Source organism: Cyanistes caeruleus, chromosome 4 (genome assembly GCF_971803275.1).
Source record: "Cyanistes caeruleus chromosome 4, bCyaCae1.hap1.1, whole genome shotgun sequence".
Lineage (NCBI taxonomy): Eukaryota > Metazoa > Chordata > Aves > Passeriformes > Paridae > Cyanistes > Cyanistes caeruleus.
Genome location: NC_141704.1, coordinates 39,022,513 through 39,041,013, shown reverse-complemented (window position 1 = coordinate 39,041,013; position 18,501 = coordinate 39,022,513). Strand labels below are relative to the sequence as shown.

The window sequence follows — 18,501 nt, the reverse complement described above, 5'->3', positions numbered from 1 at the left end:
AATTTGGGTTATCAGTAAATGTGAGGAAAACAAAAACTCCAGGTTCTCAAGTTAATATTTCTTTCTGTGAACTCCATAAACTTTTCTAATTTGAATAATTATAAGCTTCACAGGGCTGACAAGGTTCACACAGGTAAATCATTGTGTTATCTGCTGCATCTGTGATCAGTTAAAGCCTTAAAGGCACAGAACTGAACATCAACTCTGTGTCCATTCTCCCTTTCTGTAAACCATTGAGTTTGTAGTTCTGTGCGAATATAATATTGAAGAAAATAGTTGTGATCGAAAATAATCAGACATATCCACCACAATGAGTTAAAATTTCACACCCAGAAGATTCAGTAAGAGATGTATTTGGCAATTTCCTCCTACTCGATCTTTATGTTAAAAGCCAAGGCAATTTTTGAACATGCCTTTATTAATTCAGCTGCCTATCACGGCATGGCTCTGTGGACATAATTGCCTATATTACAAAGTAATCAAGCAGTCTTTTCAGTATATTTTAGAAAGCTCAATTTATTATATCAAAATATGACATCTGTCCATCCTCTAAAGATCCTTGAAGAGAACATAGGACTCAGCAGCCAAAAGGCAGACTTCAGGATGAGTTTTTGATGGTCAGGAGAAAAAAACAGCCTCAGATACCCTACAGCTCAAACTGATTTTATGATTATTTTAATCTTTTGCATAAAAGTAGCAGCTAAAAACATGGTCTCATTTTAGGTCTGAGATGAATACTAGAAAAAAAATATGGGCTGGAACCTGAGGAATTTCTACTATACACAAGAAATGTCACACTGAGTGGAAGAACACATCTGCAAAGCCCAGGGCAGAAATTATGATGTTTGAGTGCATGTTTACTCCAAACAAGTTAACAAGCCCTTGGAACAGCTCTAAAACTTCATGGAAGCAGTGACTCCCACTGATTTCAGAAGGTTGTGGCTTTCACCTCTGTATGTGCATATGCATGTTTCAGTCCAACAAAGCAAATCCACAGAGATCAGCCCTTGCCTCTGAAGGCCCTGATGAATGTGTGCTGTTTAACAGAGCAGGCCCAGCAGCAATTTTGTCACACTCTGAGTCCCCAGAAAGGGACCTCAGCTCCAGCTCCAGCTACACATTACATTGAGCAATGGGTAATGGCATGGGACAGTCTCCTTGGCTCTCTCTAAAGGAATTGAAATGGTTGTGACAGGGCTTTCCAGGCCCAAGATAGCCAGAAATGTTGGATTATGAATATAAACAGATCTGCCGAGGTCCTGTAATGTTTACCTAAATGTCTTTTGCCAGTTTTTGTGTAATTTGTTAGATCCTGCAGAAAAACTAGTTGGGTTTAGGAGGCTCAGCTGGGAAACGGACAAATTTTACCTACAAATTCTTTTTCTGAAACTTTTTATGTAAAGTTATTTCTCAGAAGAAAAGTTTGACACTGAGCAAGCTTTGGAAAGAAATCCACTATTTCTGAGATTTCTATAGGATCTGGAGGAAGCCAGAAGTACATACAGAGAGGATCTATTCCCTTAGGGAGGGTACATAACACAAAGCAAGTAAAACACGTATGTTTCAGGCTGGATAGTTCATTTTCCTCAGCCCCTAGCATATGTCAATCAACATTCTTCCAGTTTGGAGAAATATTTTAAGATGAGGTAGTTGTTTTAATTTTAGACCTTATCCAAAACCTTAGAGGTGCTTTCCAGGTCTGAAGAGATAACTGGAATGTACATCCATCTTACATCCACTTCAACAGATCTAGATCCAAACATAGGGCAGAATTTTATTTCTAGGTCCAGATGTTCATTTCTTTTTTTCTCAATCATGTGGGTTCTTGTCAGGTAGCAATAATTTTGTCAGGGAATATGATACCTCAGATCAACCAGTCAGAAGGTAGATTTCCTGTATGGTTTAATTAAAACAAGTCTGTTAAGAACACCAAATGTATTTTCAGCATGCTAGGAAGGATTAGCTGTTCTTAAATAGAAAACACAAATGTACTAGGCAGGGATGACAGAAAAAAAAAAGAAGGAATGGCAGTCAATTGCCAATTTGTTGCCCAATATCAGCTTTCTTTAAAAATAACAATTTCTCAGTATCTTCCTGCACTGCAATAACCACTGCTTTTCTCATTCAAATTCAAATTCAAAAAAAAAAAAAAAAAAAAATTTTGTTTTTCTGGGAGGCTTGGCAAGGTGTGTCTTCTTTTGTCTGCCTCACACTGCTCTTCAAACAGTTCCTCCAACCTTGGCACACTCAGGTGCAGATTGCCCTGCTTTTTGGCAGCTATTTGTGAGCTAGGACACAGGACAAAGTAAGTGGGAGGTCATCTCTTGCCACTCTATACTGTCTACTGCAGCACATACTGAACAAACCAATATGATGGATACCATCAAGACAAATTTATTGAAACACTTGTCAGTTCCTTATTTCTTGAGTGCAAAACAATGAGGTGTCTGAAAATGAAGAGGATAATGTTTTATTTATTATTTCTACTATTTCTCTTTATAATTTATATTATGATACTTGAATTCCAGGAATAGGAAGTATCATTGATTGCTTGATCCATTATTATTCTCTTCCTTACCATCTGCTGGAAGTACACAATACTGGTTTTGGCAGTCATTTTGTCTCACTGGGTATGGACACCCATATTCATGGCCAGGATAGTAACTTCCCACTCTTCTTGTCAATGGATGAACATTCAAGCAACAAATGTCCCTTCCCACTGCATGTTTCTTTGGTAACAAGGTAAAGTGATACAGCATTTGAGGATTAAAGTCTTAAGGAGTACTGGAGATCATCTGGTCCAGTCCCTCACCTGGAGAAGGGCCTTACTTCTATTGCAAACAATTGGATCACCATAGGATTTTCCATTTTAGTTTATTTCCCCATCAGATTGAGGAGATTGTAGAAAAAGTCTCTGGAAACTTATTTAGAGATTTGTTAAGAGCATGAATGGGATGGATACATCCTTGTTAGAGGATATAAATGTGTTTCCACATTCCCTTCCTCGCACAGTTTGGTCAGCAGCCTTCGCTCACTATCCTCTTCCCTGTCATCAATATGTGGGACAAGAGCATAGACATGGAACAAGAAAAATCAGTTTATGATTATTACAGTCTTGTCTTCAAAATCCTCTTCTGCTCTTGAACTCTCTCTGATTTGCCATATGGGCAGGTTTAAGTGGAAATTTAGTCATTGTAAATTTTCTTCCAAACAGGCTTACCTACAATTTATTCCATCTTTCTATGGATGGCATTTTCGTTTAAGGTTTTTTTCCAGTTCTAACTTTCCTGCTGAAGTCCTCTCTGTTTACATCAAGAGTTCCCATTCTAGATTGGCAAGGATCTGATTCATTGTTTCTTATGATTTAAGACAAGTGTTTCTTTTTTATCTTTCTGCTATGTAGGAATATATGAGGGGTGTGTCTTGTAACAATCACCACAAACATACACAATAAACATACATCCCCAGAGTGACCTTTGCATCCTGATTTTTTTTTTTTCTTTTTTAACTTTCTATAGAATCAGAGATCTCCAAAAACCAGATCAGCCTATGCAAGTGTTAAGAACAGAATGGACATAAAACTGATGTAGTTTCACACTTTCCAGTTTCAAAGCACTGACAAATTCTAAAATCTCTGCTTTTGGCACATCAAACATCAGGAATGCTGGGAAAGAGTTGTACCACTTGAGTGGTAGCAGATGGTGATGTTAAGTTTGCAGTTCATACTGAGCTAGCAGTGAGCCTGGTGCCAGAAACATAGGGAAAGCAATACAGATCCAGCAGAGACAGTTCTGTTATCAGCACGGCAGGTGAGTCATTGTATGACTGAGAGCAACCCAAAGGATGATTTCATTTATTCACGTCCCAGTTCTTCTGAAACAAGCAAACAAAAACCTTAGGAATGGGCAGAATTTATAGTAACCCATTGAAGCCAATTGCATTATTTGCATGTTAAATTTTTAACTATCAGCATGTACATTTTCTTGATCAAAATTTTGTGCTAATTGTGATTCATTGGATGCTTTTTGAGCATGAATCTCTAGTTAGACCATGATCCAAAGAGTTGAGTACCAATTTACATCTTTTCCTCGTATATGCAAGGACGTTTGTCTTTAGCCTTTGATTACTTCAGGTTTCCATTGTACATGCAGTCACAGACCTAGACTTATTAGCTTCCTTTAAGAATATAAAATAAAACAGCTTCAAAGTTATACCAGTTTTCAGGTACAAGCAAGACATTCCATTACAATCAGCAGGATTCCCATTGGAGCAGTTCAAAGGCAGGGGTTTATCCCAGGCAAAGATATTCTTGCCAAAGACTCTAGTATGGCTAATTTATTGATACCTCTATTGTTCTACAATGATTTTACTAGTAACTAAACAGATACATCAAGGGCTTGTCTTTTTGCTAAGATGAAATTCTGAACTGGGGTTGCAGAAATACAATTCTCTGTGAGTTCTCTGTGTCAACTAGAGATTAAAGATTTCTCAAAATCCAGTTTTAAGAACATGTACTTTGAAGAATGATTTTGCAATTCACAGAAATGTAGCCTCTAGAAAACATATTGCAAATCTGTAATTATGGAAACACCCATGGGACTCTTTGGTACTCTCAAGCATGAACATGTGACAGGTGTATACCACAAAAAGATACAAATTAAATAAAAGCCACACTGAAGGATACAGATTGGTCTATGGCATCTTCTAGAACTATAATTTTCCTACATTTGCAGGCATTTCCAAATATAGCACCAGGGATTAAGACAGCAGAGTTCCAAGGCAGAAAGACATTTTTAATAGGATAATTTTTGCTAGGGTAATTTACTCAGGGAGAAGGGTTAGGAAAAGGTATTAGAAATTTGAACATGCTAGAAGCTCAGAGTACCCAGAAGAACATGAAGATTCTCCAAGAAACCTGAGGTTCAAACCAGAACCTCAGGAGAAACCAATGTATTTTTTTCCTGTGTTACTCAGACCTGCTTTAGTTTTAAAGTTCACAGCCCACCAACACTCATATAAACCATTCTCTTCACTTAACTGGAAGTTGTAAGCTAGTGAAGTAACTGGAGAGAAGGTGCTGGAAAAAGGTATTCAGGCACTTGTACCCTGCCTGCATCTCCAGAGCACAAGAGTTTGGTCTTTCAGCCCTGCATTTCAATGCTCATATCATAGAAATCAGCCTCTGCACTAACATGAGTCAGGCACATACAGGTTTAACAGAAACTGCTGTAATTCTGTCAGGGCTATTCCAGTTTCATGCTGTCTATGATACAAAACAGTCTCCTTTCACTGCAGGTATAGGAAGAAATATATAAACCATGTACAGGTAAACTCCATGAATTGAATGATGCATTATGTTTTCCTGAAGTGTAACCGCTATTGATGGCATTCCTACAGAAAGGTGTTTCTAAATAACTTCTCTCTAGATAGTATCTTCATTTTTGTACTGTGAAAAACAGGAATATTTCAGAAATCCCAATTAAATACACCATACAACTACTGAACTGTATCACTAAAAATATCCCAGAAGGAAAACCCAAAAACCTCACCAATTAATGTTTAGATTTGCTCTTGCATCAGAACTATTTCTTGTCTTTGACACTAGAAGATATTTTAATAACTTTCATTTGAAACTGCTTCTGAATGTATTCACTGCAGAAATGGATTAGTGTGCAGAACACAGGTGAGAGGTTAAAGGGTATGATAATTTATTATAGAGATAATACCACTGCGGTTTGAAACTGAAATACTTTTGTATAAATTGCCTTTTATGGTGAAATCTCTGAATTCAATAAATTGCTGCATGTAATTTCTGTGCCTCTCCTTACTGAGAGTTAACCACAGTGTCTGTTTCCAGGACAATTTTAATATTGTCCCAGGTGGTTAAGCAATATCATTGTGGAAAGAAACACATTTAACTAATGGAAGCACAGAGTGAAGATTCAATACTCAAATCTTTAAAAACTTAAGTACCCAAACAATCAAAGCTCTGCTCTCACAGTGGTGATGCAACCTGTAAAAAAATTGGCATAGTTTTTTTGTAGCCAGCTTATCAGTGACCACAAACATAAGCAATTTTGCTCTAATTCTGGCTGATATTCTGTAAATATTAACCTCTATAAGCCATATAAGAGGAAAAAGTTATATTGCACAAAAATATAATAAAAAGGCAAATATCTTCATCTCATTAACATAAGCTGAATCAACAATGCAAACAAAATTGGAATTTCCTGAACAGATGGAATATCATGATATTGGTACTGCAAAGTATTTCTTTAGCAGAACAGCAGGCTTCAGTTAAAGCAGGCAAAATAAAAGGAAGATTGTTACCAATAGCTCCATAAAAAGTCAGGCAATATGAACTTCATCTTTTTGGCAGGTGAATGGAAGAAAAGCATATTGAACATATTTAAAGGTGTAATCACCTGTAAAAGCAGAAACAGGAAAAATCTTGTGTCTACTTCAATGATAAAAATGTACTTGTTGGTTTAAATAGCCTTGTAGGTTCTACAATCCTTTGAAAAAAAAAGAACTTAATTTGTATTTTATTTTCTTTTTTTTCCCCATGGTGATTATGCTTAAAACTTCTTAAAAAGTTTCTTTACTGCCAGCCTTGTGTCTTATATTTATATTCACTTTATTTACTTTTATTTTTTGTCCCACTGGCTTTGAATTCCATCATTATGAACTCTTAAAAATAATGCCTGGTTGTTGAAATGCTGTTATGGTAATTTTCTGAAGTTAATTTCATCAGGATATTCAGTCTGAAAAATCTTACCATCTTAAAAATTATTTCTTTCATAATTCTGGCCTGTATGAGGATAACTGTCCTTTTTGAGATTTTGAATGAAATGGAACATTCCATTAAACATTTGTATTCAAACCTGCATATGGTTCTCAGTTTGACTCTCTGGCAGCCACAGATTTCTCTTCTATAAAATCCCCAATGGTTATTAGTTTGCTTGTTTATATTAAAGTTATCACTGCTGGTCATATGCTTTGACATGGGAATCTGATTTAATTACCAAACCCTCTATTTTTCTTATTGCCTTACTTACATTGATGGTCACAGCTAAGCCTTATTATAATGGTTTACTGAAATGCTTCATTATGAAGTCTGAAAAGAGTGACATTAAATCCCTCACCCTCCCCTGGATCAGAAGTTGCACTCTTTCCTCTTTCAGTGGTAGGCCTATATTTTCTGTTTTCATTTCATAAAGTCTGCAATTAAGATGTACACATTTTACACATATAGTCACATGCAGTACTTAGATGTATATAGATACAGTATTCACTCAAGTATTTTCAAATTTTTCCTGATAATCCTGGGCTTAGACTTTGAAAAACAAAAGTGTAAGTCAGATTCTATTAGCAGTGAAAATATTAGAAAAGCTAATCATAGAAGAATGACTGTCCTGTCATAGAATCTTGTTGTATGTTATTGCCAAGTCTAAATTCATAACTTAGAATTAAATTTGAAATTCAGTCTCAAGTATAGATGAATTCCCTAGTAAAATATTAATCTTTATTGAGTAGGATGCTACAAACAAAAGAGAAATCTGGGGGAAAAAAATCCAACAATAACTGACATAATAGCCATATGTAGGTCAGGAACTGGAAATGCAGAAATTTTATATTACATTTGGTCTGTTCTAATAACCCCTTCTCAGATGTGAAATTCATCTAAATTCTTTTTACAAAATAATGAATTTTGCTTAAAATAGAAGGATGTATATGTGGGAGAAGGCTTCTAAAGATAGAACTAGTAATATTCCAACACATTTATTTATCAGAAATGTTATTTGTGTCTATTGGGGGTGTTAGTTTTTAAAAATATTCATTAATTAAAGAAGGCTCTTTTTCTGCAAACCATCTGGCTGTTCTTTTCCAGTCTGCCAATGAAGTCATGCTACAGAAATGGTGATATGACAGTTGTTTCTTTGCCAACAGATGATACCCTCAAAATTAGATATTATGGCTTCACTGAGAAGTTCAGTCAGTAAGAAAGAGATTTATTACAATATTTTGGGTGCTTTCCCCACATTTTTCTATTTATTTTTTAAAAGCAAGCAGACTATTAATTTTTTCCATATATATCCACAAATGCTTTGCATTTTATGTACATAGAAGTCCCCCTAAAATTGTTACCACTTAAATGAACTTTGAAAGGAAAGGAATCTGATCTGAAAATTGGTGTATCTGCATCACATTCATGTATAGTTACGTGGGTTTTACACTGTCTGTTACCCTGATCTGCTATTAATGCAAACTGTTAAGCTTTACTGTCACAAGGATACTTTATAAACAAGAAAATTAGGAGGTGATGCCAAAACCCTATCTCATTTATGTGTCAAAATCTGGGGTAGAAGCATTGGCTTTAACCCTATTTCAGCAGTGAAACAGCAACAGATTTGGGGTCTGCTCTGCTGCCTGCACAAACCATGTCACAAAGGAGAGAAATAATGATAAAGCTGATGGCTTTAGAAGTCCAGGCAAGGCAGCCTGCATGGAGGAGCTGCCATTCAAGGGTAGCTTTTAGTGCCCAAAATGTGTTTGGTGAAGAGGAGCATCCAGAAGCCAGCTTGCAAACCATGAGGAGAGGTGTCTGTTGAGCAGCTATCTTTGCTCCTTTCCATATACTTTGCAAAAATTAGGTCCCCTGAGACGTTTCAAGATAATATTTTGTTTATTTCAAAGAGTTTACTGAGAAGTCTGTTACACACTCTGTTTCATCTGACAGCACGAGGATGAATTTTAACGATGCATCTAAGACTTGTTTTGTTGAACTTCATGACCATGGCACACATCAGATGAATTCGTGGAGCTGCCTCCTCTTGATCACAAGTCATTTCTAGTGATGGTAGGAAACAGGCAGCAAAGATCAGTTGCAAGACAAAGTTAAGAGTTTGAAATATTGATGATGCTTAGCTCCTTAAATTGTAAAGCAGGCACACTTATATCTTGGTGCTTTTTAGTTGTGATTATTATTTTTGTGTTTGTCTTTTAATTGTGGAAGTTTTTTCCACCCGAGTGCTTTTTTGATTGACATAAGAAGCATCATCTTTCCTGAGCAGGCTAACTGTTTTTTACTGCTGAGTAATTCACATAAAATTTAATTAAGCCTTTGACCTGATGTTCCAGTTGCTTCTTGGCACAGGGAGTCTAGGCCACTTTGTTTCCTAGGAAACCAAAAAACGCAGGCCCTGTTACCATTCCAAAGAATTTTAAATTCCTTGATTTTGTACTGCAAAATATCTTGCTATGGTAGCCATACTATTTACTGTTGCTTATGCCTTGGGAAGTTATAGCTAGTGCTCAAAGACAGTCATTTGTACTTCTAAGCTTTATTAACATCCAAAGAAGTACTGCATGATTTTCCTGGTTATATGGATACTTGCTGTGTCTTTCTTTACAGTATGCCTTTTCCCATGTAAAAGTTTCTGGTATTTTACTGAATGAGTCAATGATAAAGTTGAGTCAGTAGACATCAGTGAAAATTCATATCCAAATCACCCAAAGGCTTCACTTCTTAAAACCTGGGTAATTTATTTTCTGAGGTCAAATTAGTCTGTTCTGTGTTTCTGTGAACCTCTGAGAAGGTTACTCTGATGTATCTCATGCTGTAGGGGTATGCTAAAGCAACTCAGCAGATTAATAACAAAAGTAGATCACGGGTTTTTTTCTGTGAACTTGTTGGATCAAAACCACATCTGTAGCAGACAACTCTGCTGAATTCCTTGATTACCTTAAGCTGACATTAGTGGAATTTAGCTTTCTAGTGTCAAAATAACAGAGGGAATTTTTCCTGAGTATCATCAATGGGACAATTCATACTTTTTATATGATTAGAATAAAATTAAAGCAATTAGAATAGACTCTGTTTGGATTTATTTTTGATCACAGTGAGCTAGTTAGAGACCAAAACTCACAATAAAAAAATTAAAAAAAAAACCAGCTCAATTTTTCCCCAAGTCTGTGTTCAGCTGGTCATACCATGAACCTTCAAATAGGTACTATTCATCAATAGAATTTTGGTGTACAGCTGTATGTCCCTTATTTAGATTTATATCCATTGTAAATCTATATGCACATAGTCAGAAGAGCAAACTCTACTACATGGAGAAGTAAAGCAATTGCCAGTAAAATTAATTTTAAAAATCATTGCATTTTAATAAGTTTTAAGTGTGACAACAAATCAGAATACTTAACATCAGTAAATACTGCTCATATGGACTTTGATCTCTCCCAGAAGATCACATTCCTTTAATTAAAAGAGGTAAGAGTAGTCTTTATGTCTGGCTTTGTTGAAATAATTAGCCAAACCTTTACTGGCTCAAACAGGCCAGATCTCATGTTTAAAAGTCAGGAAAAAAAAAAAAAAAAAGTCCTCTTGAAGAACTGATATCCATTTACTTTACAGTTATAGGAATATACCTTTCTTATTCTAAATAAGATTCTAAACAATTAAACACCAGAACAGCATCCAGTTAAAAGTAGGTGTTGTGAGAAGGGACTATCACTATTTGCTCTGTTTAACTCTATGGGCCAAATCTTTTATTTAACAGGTGAGGTGATGACAAGAATGATGTGTTTCTACTTGTAGAAAGTCTTTAATCTCTTTTAGATGAGTGTATAACAAGGAAGACCTCTGTCTTTCTACACACACTAGAAAAAAGCGGCTGCTCAATTACCTTGAAGTTGTGGATGTCCCATCCCTGAAAGTGCTCAAGGCCAGGTTGGATGGGGTTTTGAGCAACCCGGTTTAGTGGGAGCTGCCCTACCCATAGCAGAGGGTTTGGAACAAGATGACCTCTAAGAATCCTTCTAATCAAACTATTCTCTGATTGATTGATTGATTGATTGATTGTCCTCTTCCATGACTGATGGAAGTGGTTCTACAATGAACTTGACTGCACTTCTGAGAATGGAGACTTTGCCTCAGTGTTTTGAATTTGCAGCAGTACTTGAAAGAGATCTGGTAGGAAGGGGATCCTCCTGTAGCTGTTTTTCTTGAGGGCTGATTTATCTTTCATGTTACTGTACTCATCTTAGGTCTTAGGCAAGTGGCACATGTTTTTTGTACATCAGAGAAAAGAACATAATGAATGGGACAAGTGCTGGCATCTGAATTTATGGTTTATGTTCTCAGACATTTTCCCTCCTCTGTGAAAGTGTCTCCCTGTTCCCACCACTGCTGTAAACTGTGTTGGCTCCTAAAATAACTTTAAAATAACCAGTATTATTGTAGTTTTCCTCTACTGCTATAAATACATCATTCTGGGAAATATACTCATGTGATTTACCAATGCCATAAAATCTAGGATCTTATGAAATTTAAGCTGAGGCTTAAAATACTCTCAGCATATTCTGTTTAAGGATAATATCATTTGAAGAGAAAAAAGATTTCACAAGTGTATTCTTTAGCCAGTATCTATATTACCTTTTCTTTGCTAATTGCACATAAAATCTGCAGATGCTGTGATTTTTAATCTTGCAATATTCTTAGTAACTTATGTATTTCTTCCCCTCCACCCTGAGCACCCAGATGATATTATATATTCTAAAGACACATATTCCCCTATTTATATATTGTTTTATAAGGAGATAAGTGTATGTTTTGTCTTGGTGCTAAGCCTTTCAGCCCCAAACAGTTACTCAAGGATTGTCTGCTTCTGCTGCTGTCTAATCTCAAGCTGAAGCTGGAATGCAAAGCAAGATTTAGAAGCTTCATCATCTTCTTCCCCAAACACACAAACTTCTTCAGTGCAGTTGTTAAAAAAAGCCCCACAGTTCTTCATCTGCTGACTGTGTCAACAATAAGAGAAGAGTAGAAAGAAGAGTGGAAGGCTATTGCTCCAAATTGTCTTAGAGATTTGTAAAACAGTTTCATGAAATGATTCTTTATATTTCACATTATGTATGATGAGTGTTTATGAAAACCTTTCCAAGCTTCTTTTTCTTCAAAAATGCACATATTAAGAAAACATTGGTTTCATTTTTAAAAATTATTATAGAAGCATATTGAAAAAGAATCCTGAAGCTGTTACCTTTTATGAAAAATTTATGGCAATAGTTGGTGATATATTCTCTCACAAAATGCTTAAATTTTTAGACACTTGTAATTTTGTCATTAAAGTGAATAAACTGGATATTTAGAGGGTTGAGGGTTGTTTTTTTAAAAAAAATTCTTTCTGTTTATTTTTCCTCTTCCAATTGCATTAACAGCTTCCAAGTTCTAGGATGCCAGGATAATAGATTTTGAATTTTGGCGAGAAATGAAACAATAGTAAACATAGATTGGAATCAGTATGAGTGATGTTGTTTAATGTCAACAGTGACTAAAACTGCCTTCCAAATCACTGATGCTCTGTGGGTCTGTTTTCCTTAAATTAATTTCAGCTTTTTGAAGATCATTAATTTAAATTGTATGTCATATAGCTAGTGACTCCTTCATCTAATTCTCATCACCATTCCCAGAGCAACCTGATAATGCACTTTGTGCATGAATTCACATTTCAGGGCCACATTTCATATCCTATTCATTTCGTTTTATTATTCCTACCCTTTCTACAACAAAAGAATCGTTAATGTTTCAATGCTACTAAATCTAAAAAATAGAGACTGTTAGTTTAATTTTAACCTCTGTGAGTACCCTTGGTTTTAAGCACTACTTCAGAGCCAGCGGCTGAGCACATTTCATCTTCCATACAAATTGAAGCCAGTGAAATAAGATAGCTAGCATTTGTAAAGTCAGTTAAATACAGTAAGTGCAGTATATAAAAATGTAATAACTATTGCCCTCTCATTTCCCTAGTTCTATATTTGTATAAAGATTGTGGCAGATGGGAGGATGGAAAGCCAGAGCTCAGAAACAAAAACTATAATGAAAAGAAACAGCACAGACACTGTCTGATCTCAGAGAGATGAGGAAAGTTAAGAATTCATAATCTCTTAGGCAATGCAGTTCCAGAGGTGAGGGGTTGCAAAACTCTCAGATCTGTTTTGAATCCTCCTCCATTCTCAGGAGGCTTATACAGAAACACAGCCCCAGTGTTTCACATTTATTTAGTTAAGCATCCCTTCTTGTCATAGATGAACTTGAGATGAAATCCTGGCCTGAGTGAAGTCAGTGAAATATTTCCTGGCAACTGCATGGAACAGAGTGACACTGCATATGCAGCACGCCCTCTCTGTTGCTTTCCTCCCTTTATCTTCAGCACTATCAAAATGTAAATATTTTCCTCTCTTTAATGACTGTAACTTCCTGGTAGAAGTTGTATAACAGTGTTTGCGCAAAACCATTCTATAACAAAATGTAGCACACAGTTTCTGAGACCAAGGTCTCAAAGGTGCCTATCAGGAGATGTGGAAATATATTGTTACTTTAGCAAGACCATATTTGAACAGCAAAAAAAAAATCTTTCATGGTGGTCCATCTAACCCATTGAGCTACTGTGTTTAAATTTGCACAAAAGCAGCTTAAATTTGTGAAGGATTTGGATTTCAGAAATGACCTGAGGGCTGAGGCCTCTATGTATGAGTGGTATAAAAAAGGGGAAGAGGACATGCTAATGATGGCTAGAAGGCATACTGGACTATTGGAGGTGTGAGGTAGCACATTTCCCAAAATCCCACCTTCTGTTAGGATTGGGAATAGAAACTATTTGTTTAAATAGATGCTATATCTTAAACTGTCCTGTTTCTCAGGCAGAGCAGCCTGCTTTCTGCAGCTGCCACACTAAAAACCGGAGCCTGCTCAAAACAAAAAGCCCTTTCCTTCAGATCAGAACCTATTTGCACTGAATGAAACAGTACTGGTTAGGGGCTGAGGTTAAAAGCAGCAAATCTGTGAATCACCTGACCTGTCTCCATCTTTGTGATATCTGGGTCAGGGTTTTCCTAGCTGCCAAATAATTTGAGGATTTTGGTTGACTTTTTGGGTTTCTTTTTCTTTTTCATGGTTACATTTCACTTTAAACATGGGAACAAGGTTCAGATTAAAGTTCTTGTCCACTCCAGTGGTTCATTACACATATGCTGGTTCTTATGTTACATCTGAAGTCTAACACATGCATTCTAGTAGAAATTGGGCTATATTCTTGTATCAGTTAAAACATTAGTAAAGAATTATGTTAAGTTTTCAGTTCCCAGGAAGGATCACAGAATAATGCTAGGCCACTCATGGCCTGTCACTATCTGATATGCAGAGGATTAGGGAAAACTCAAAATTCAGTCTTTTTCAGATAAGGCAGGCTACTTTATAGAACAGTAGCTTCTTTCTTTCTGAGAAAAAAGGAATTGAATATTTTGCTTTGATCATAGACAGATGAAGGTCTAGTGTACAAAGCCCTCAAAAATTCATCAGAATGAGAGCAAAATGTGGTATTTCCTATCCAGTCAGCTGAACAGCAGCCAGAGAGGGTTTAAAATCAACAGATGGCAATGGCTTCACTCTTGTATCATCTTCTGCCTTATTTTATTTTGACTTTCTGTTTTGGTTAGCTAGACTGTAGGAACATAATTTCTTTAAATCTAGAATTGGAAACCTTGCAATAAACTACTATCAGCCTATGAAATTATCCCTTCTTTTCTTTAATTGAGAAATGTGATGCATGACCGTTGTTCTGCCAAAATTAAAATCTGGAGACAGAAAGGGATATAAAGCAGAAAAAAAATCAAATAGCGTAAAATCAAGAGACATTGAAGTGTCTATATTCCATCTACCTGAATGTAGCAAGATCATCTATAAGATATATATGAAAAAATATTTGATTACTGTACTCCCAAAGACTGACCTACATAATCTAGGAAGTGTGGCAGAATTCTCTCCTATTGTAAATTTGGATATTCAAAAATATTAACTTTCCAAGAAGCTATCATTTTCTTAATTTTTTGTGCTGAAATAATCACTAAAGGTCATATTAACCCAAGTGAGACAGAGCTAAGCAAACCCTTACTGCTCCTAAAAATCCCTTTTGCAAGCCTTAGCATCCTGGAACAATAATGGACAGAAACCAATCACAGAACAATGCTTTGAAAAGGAGGACACTTTGAGAACTGGAAACCACAACTGAGGCCTCCCTTTCCACCACAAAATTAAGAAGAAAAAAAAAATATATATATATAAAAAATACTCTTTGCACCTCTGTCAGTAAAATCTTCCCTGTAAGGAAAATACCCAAGTATGTATTCTGGCAGAAGGCTCTCTGAGTTCAGCTGAGATCTGATTCATTACAAACTGATTATGAGCTTCAGGATTTTACCTGTTGATCCTGCTCAGCCCGTTTAGGTAATACCCAGAGCTGCACTGCTGGGAACTTTGATTGCCAAGCAGAAAGGCAAATATTCTTCTCTCTGATGCCTGCATGTTTCCATGGATGCCTTTACTTTGACCAGTGTTATACTTAAATCTTGGACAAAACAATACTATCCAAAAGAGCAAATATTTCATATGAAATCTATTGCACCTGATACCTTTGCACTTCCTTACATTAGAATCTCTCTAATTGTTGGTTCCCTTGCCAAAGTGTTTTCAACATGTTTGTTTTCTGCTGAAGATTGTGAAGGGCAGCCCTTCACTTATTTGCCTGCCAATATCTTTTCCCCACAGTCTGGTACCCCTAACAAAAAAAATCTGCTTGTGTTTATGGCAAAAGAAGGAAAAAAGACACACTTCTTTACTTGTCCTTTTGTTTGAATGATATGTTCTTCATGCATAGAATTTATGGCAGAAAGTGAAGACGTCCTCTAATAGAGGATTGTGAGAAATTGGCAGTACAGGTCTGTCTTTACAAAGAAGAAAAAAACACCTGGTCACTAAGAAGTCCTACAGATTGAAGTATTCATACGTTCTTTCTAAATTCCACTAAAGTTTTTCTGTCACTCCAGGTTTTTCTGGTAGGCTTTTCACTTCTTTCTCTTTAATTTTTTTTTTTTTTTGTTTAGTTATTCTTCAAGCATAATTTTTTTTTTAGGGGGAATTATTTCATATGATCCCATTACAAATTCAAATCAGTTGTTTTGTGCTAGTTTGCCTTATCGTATGCTAAATTCCATATCTTAATTGTGATTGTGCAGTCAGACATTTTAAATTGAATTGGGTGTCTTGCTCACTCCCTGGTTTGCCAGGCTTCACAGCCCCTGAGATTTGTGGCAGGAAGCCTGGATCAGCTATCTGTACAGTTGTGTATGCTTAGGTTCAGGTCTTGGCAGGGTATATTTTCACACCAGAATTCACTGATTACCAAAATATGTTGGCTTTTAGCCTAGTCCTGTCTCACTCAGGCCATTGGCAGCTCAGAAACTCATGAAATGGGAAATGGAAAACAAGCAGATTGTTATTTTAATCCAATACCAAGAAAGAACCCGAAACAGCAGTATGGTGTTTTACAGCTGGTAGAAGGAATCCAGAAAAGAAGGTGTATGGCTTCCAGTGAAAGCACTGGCTGGAGATATCTTGGGAAAGGGGTGCAACCAACAGGACAATATGTTATGAACATTAGAAGGAACTGTGCCAGGGGCAGCTTCATACTATATGCTAAGGAGAGCTTCAAGTCAAATCAAATTACTGCCTGGGCTGCTTTGATGGAGTCTGTGCGGGTTCATCTGTGTGGAACACGAAATCTGTACAGATCAAAATCCAGGGCCTCAGCAGGGAGAGCACAGTGCTGGGTCTATATCATTGACAGCCCGATTGGGACAGCAGCACTGACTGCAATGTGCAGGGACAGATCAGGTCAAGGAGGTACCAAGGGCAGAAAAAACAGCTTTATTGGATTACTTCAATTACCCCCATCCTAACTGGGCAAATGTCACAGGGGAGCATGCAGCAGAGTTGAAATATTTAGGTTCTCTCTGTGGCTGCTGATTGAGTGCTCGAGACGAAGTGGTATCCTTAGCTTGATGACAAACTATATCCAGGGTCATGTTCAAAAATCTGCTTTTGAAAGTGCTGCCCTGTTACCATGGGCATGTGGTTCACAGGTCACTATCCCAGTGGGCTTCTCTGCAGATCCCCCACAGCCACACTTAGCTGCAAAGACAACCATGGCAAGATGAGGGACCTTGTTTAAAAGACAAAGGAACAGCTAAAAGAGTATATTTTACCGGGCAGCACTAGAAGGACATTTCTCTCTGTTCAAGAGAGAAACAGAGAAGTACTTGCAAGGGAGATCTAGGGCTGCTTCCACAGAGGGAACAGCTAAGGACCTGTCACAGCTGGCTTAGAGAAGTGACAGAGGCAACCCAAGCATGTGTGGTGCTCCCTCTGAGAGGATGGAGGCAGGCTGGCTTCATGATCCCTCCCAACTGAGAAAAACTGATGGTCAAATGGATCTAAAAGAAACCAGATTCAAAGCAAATTGATGTGGTTCTTCTGGCAACTTCCTCAACAAAGGGTTTTGTGGGTGCAGAAATTTCAACACAGTTTAAAGGGAGACAAGTCTTGGAAGAGAGATTTTTTGGGGGTTACCAAGCATATAAATCATAGTAGGCCCTGGAAACCCTAGCTGAAAGTGTCTGGAGGTGGGAAAACTGTTAAGAAGAAATATCATGTAAGTTTGCTCTATTCTTAGTCTTCTCTAGAAGATTTTCAGTATAGGGTTACTGTTTTATTCCACAATGTACTCTTATTGTGCCAGGGAAAACAGGAGTTCAGGAAGGCTCAAGGAAGAAATTCTTTGAAAAAATCTCCTCAAATTGCAGGGAGAGCTTATCCCACAACTATGTGATATATAAAGATATAGAAATATATAAATAAATATTATTTATATAATATATAATATATAAATATAAATATATAATATATAAATAAATGTATGTGTACTCAGCAACTGTACTGAGTCACCTGTCTCTGTGGCTGCTGTCTGAGATCTGATCCCAGCTGACAGAGACACTTTGGGGTGCCTGGGAGCACTTGTCAGCTCTTGACTCCTCAAACCCATGTTCTTGACACCTGTATGCTGAAAAGGGCAGAGAAATGGGCAAAGCAATAAGAGTGATGAAATTCCTATATTTTTATAGGAAAATAACCTTTTTTGATGAGTCCCCAGTTTCCATGGGATAGAAAAGCAGGAGGAAAATGCCAACCAGCTGAATGTAAGTCACTGGGCAGACTTTCAGAAAGCAGAATTTCTGCAGCTTTAGCAAAGTGCCAATCTCTGAATTCAGGGCAATAACATCAAAGACATTGATAGTCCTTCAAGAATAGATTTTCATCTAGAGTACAAAAAATATGAAGATTGCTCCATGCTGTTTTCAAGCCAAAACATATTTTTAAACCAAAATTATGTGTAGTTTACCTTAGATTTGCCTTGAATTGATAAACATATATGTGAGTAGTCATGGTCTTTTTCTTTTCTTGTATAATTTTTGACTAACCATATAAATATAGTCAGCATTAATTTGCATGTAACCTAAGAATCTTAGCATGTTTTTTAAAAGGCTGAAATCAACAATGGTCTGTAGAAATGACTTTTTTGGCAACAGGCTGAAGGCATCAGT

The 18,501-nt window shown here is 36.7% G+C and overlaps 1 protein-coding gene across 1 annotated transcript in view; it reads right to left on the bottom strand.

Annotated features, from left to right (window-relative positions):
* Window positions 1-18,501, bottom strand: part of LOC147653588 (uncharacterized) — a 130,039-nt gene that overhangs the window by 25,167 nt on the left and 86,371 nt on the right. The gene's annotated exons all lie outside the window — the stretch shown is intronic.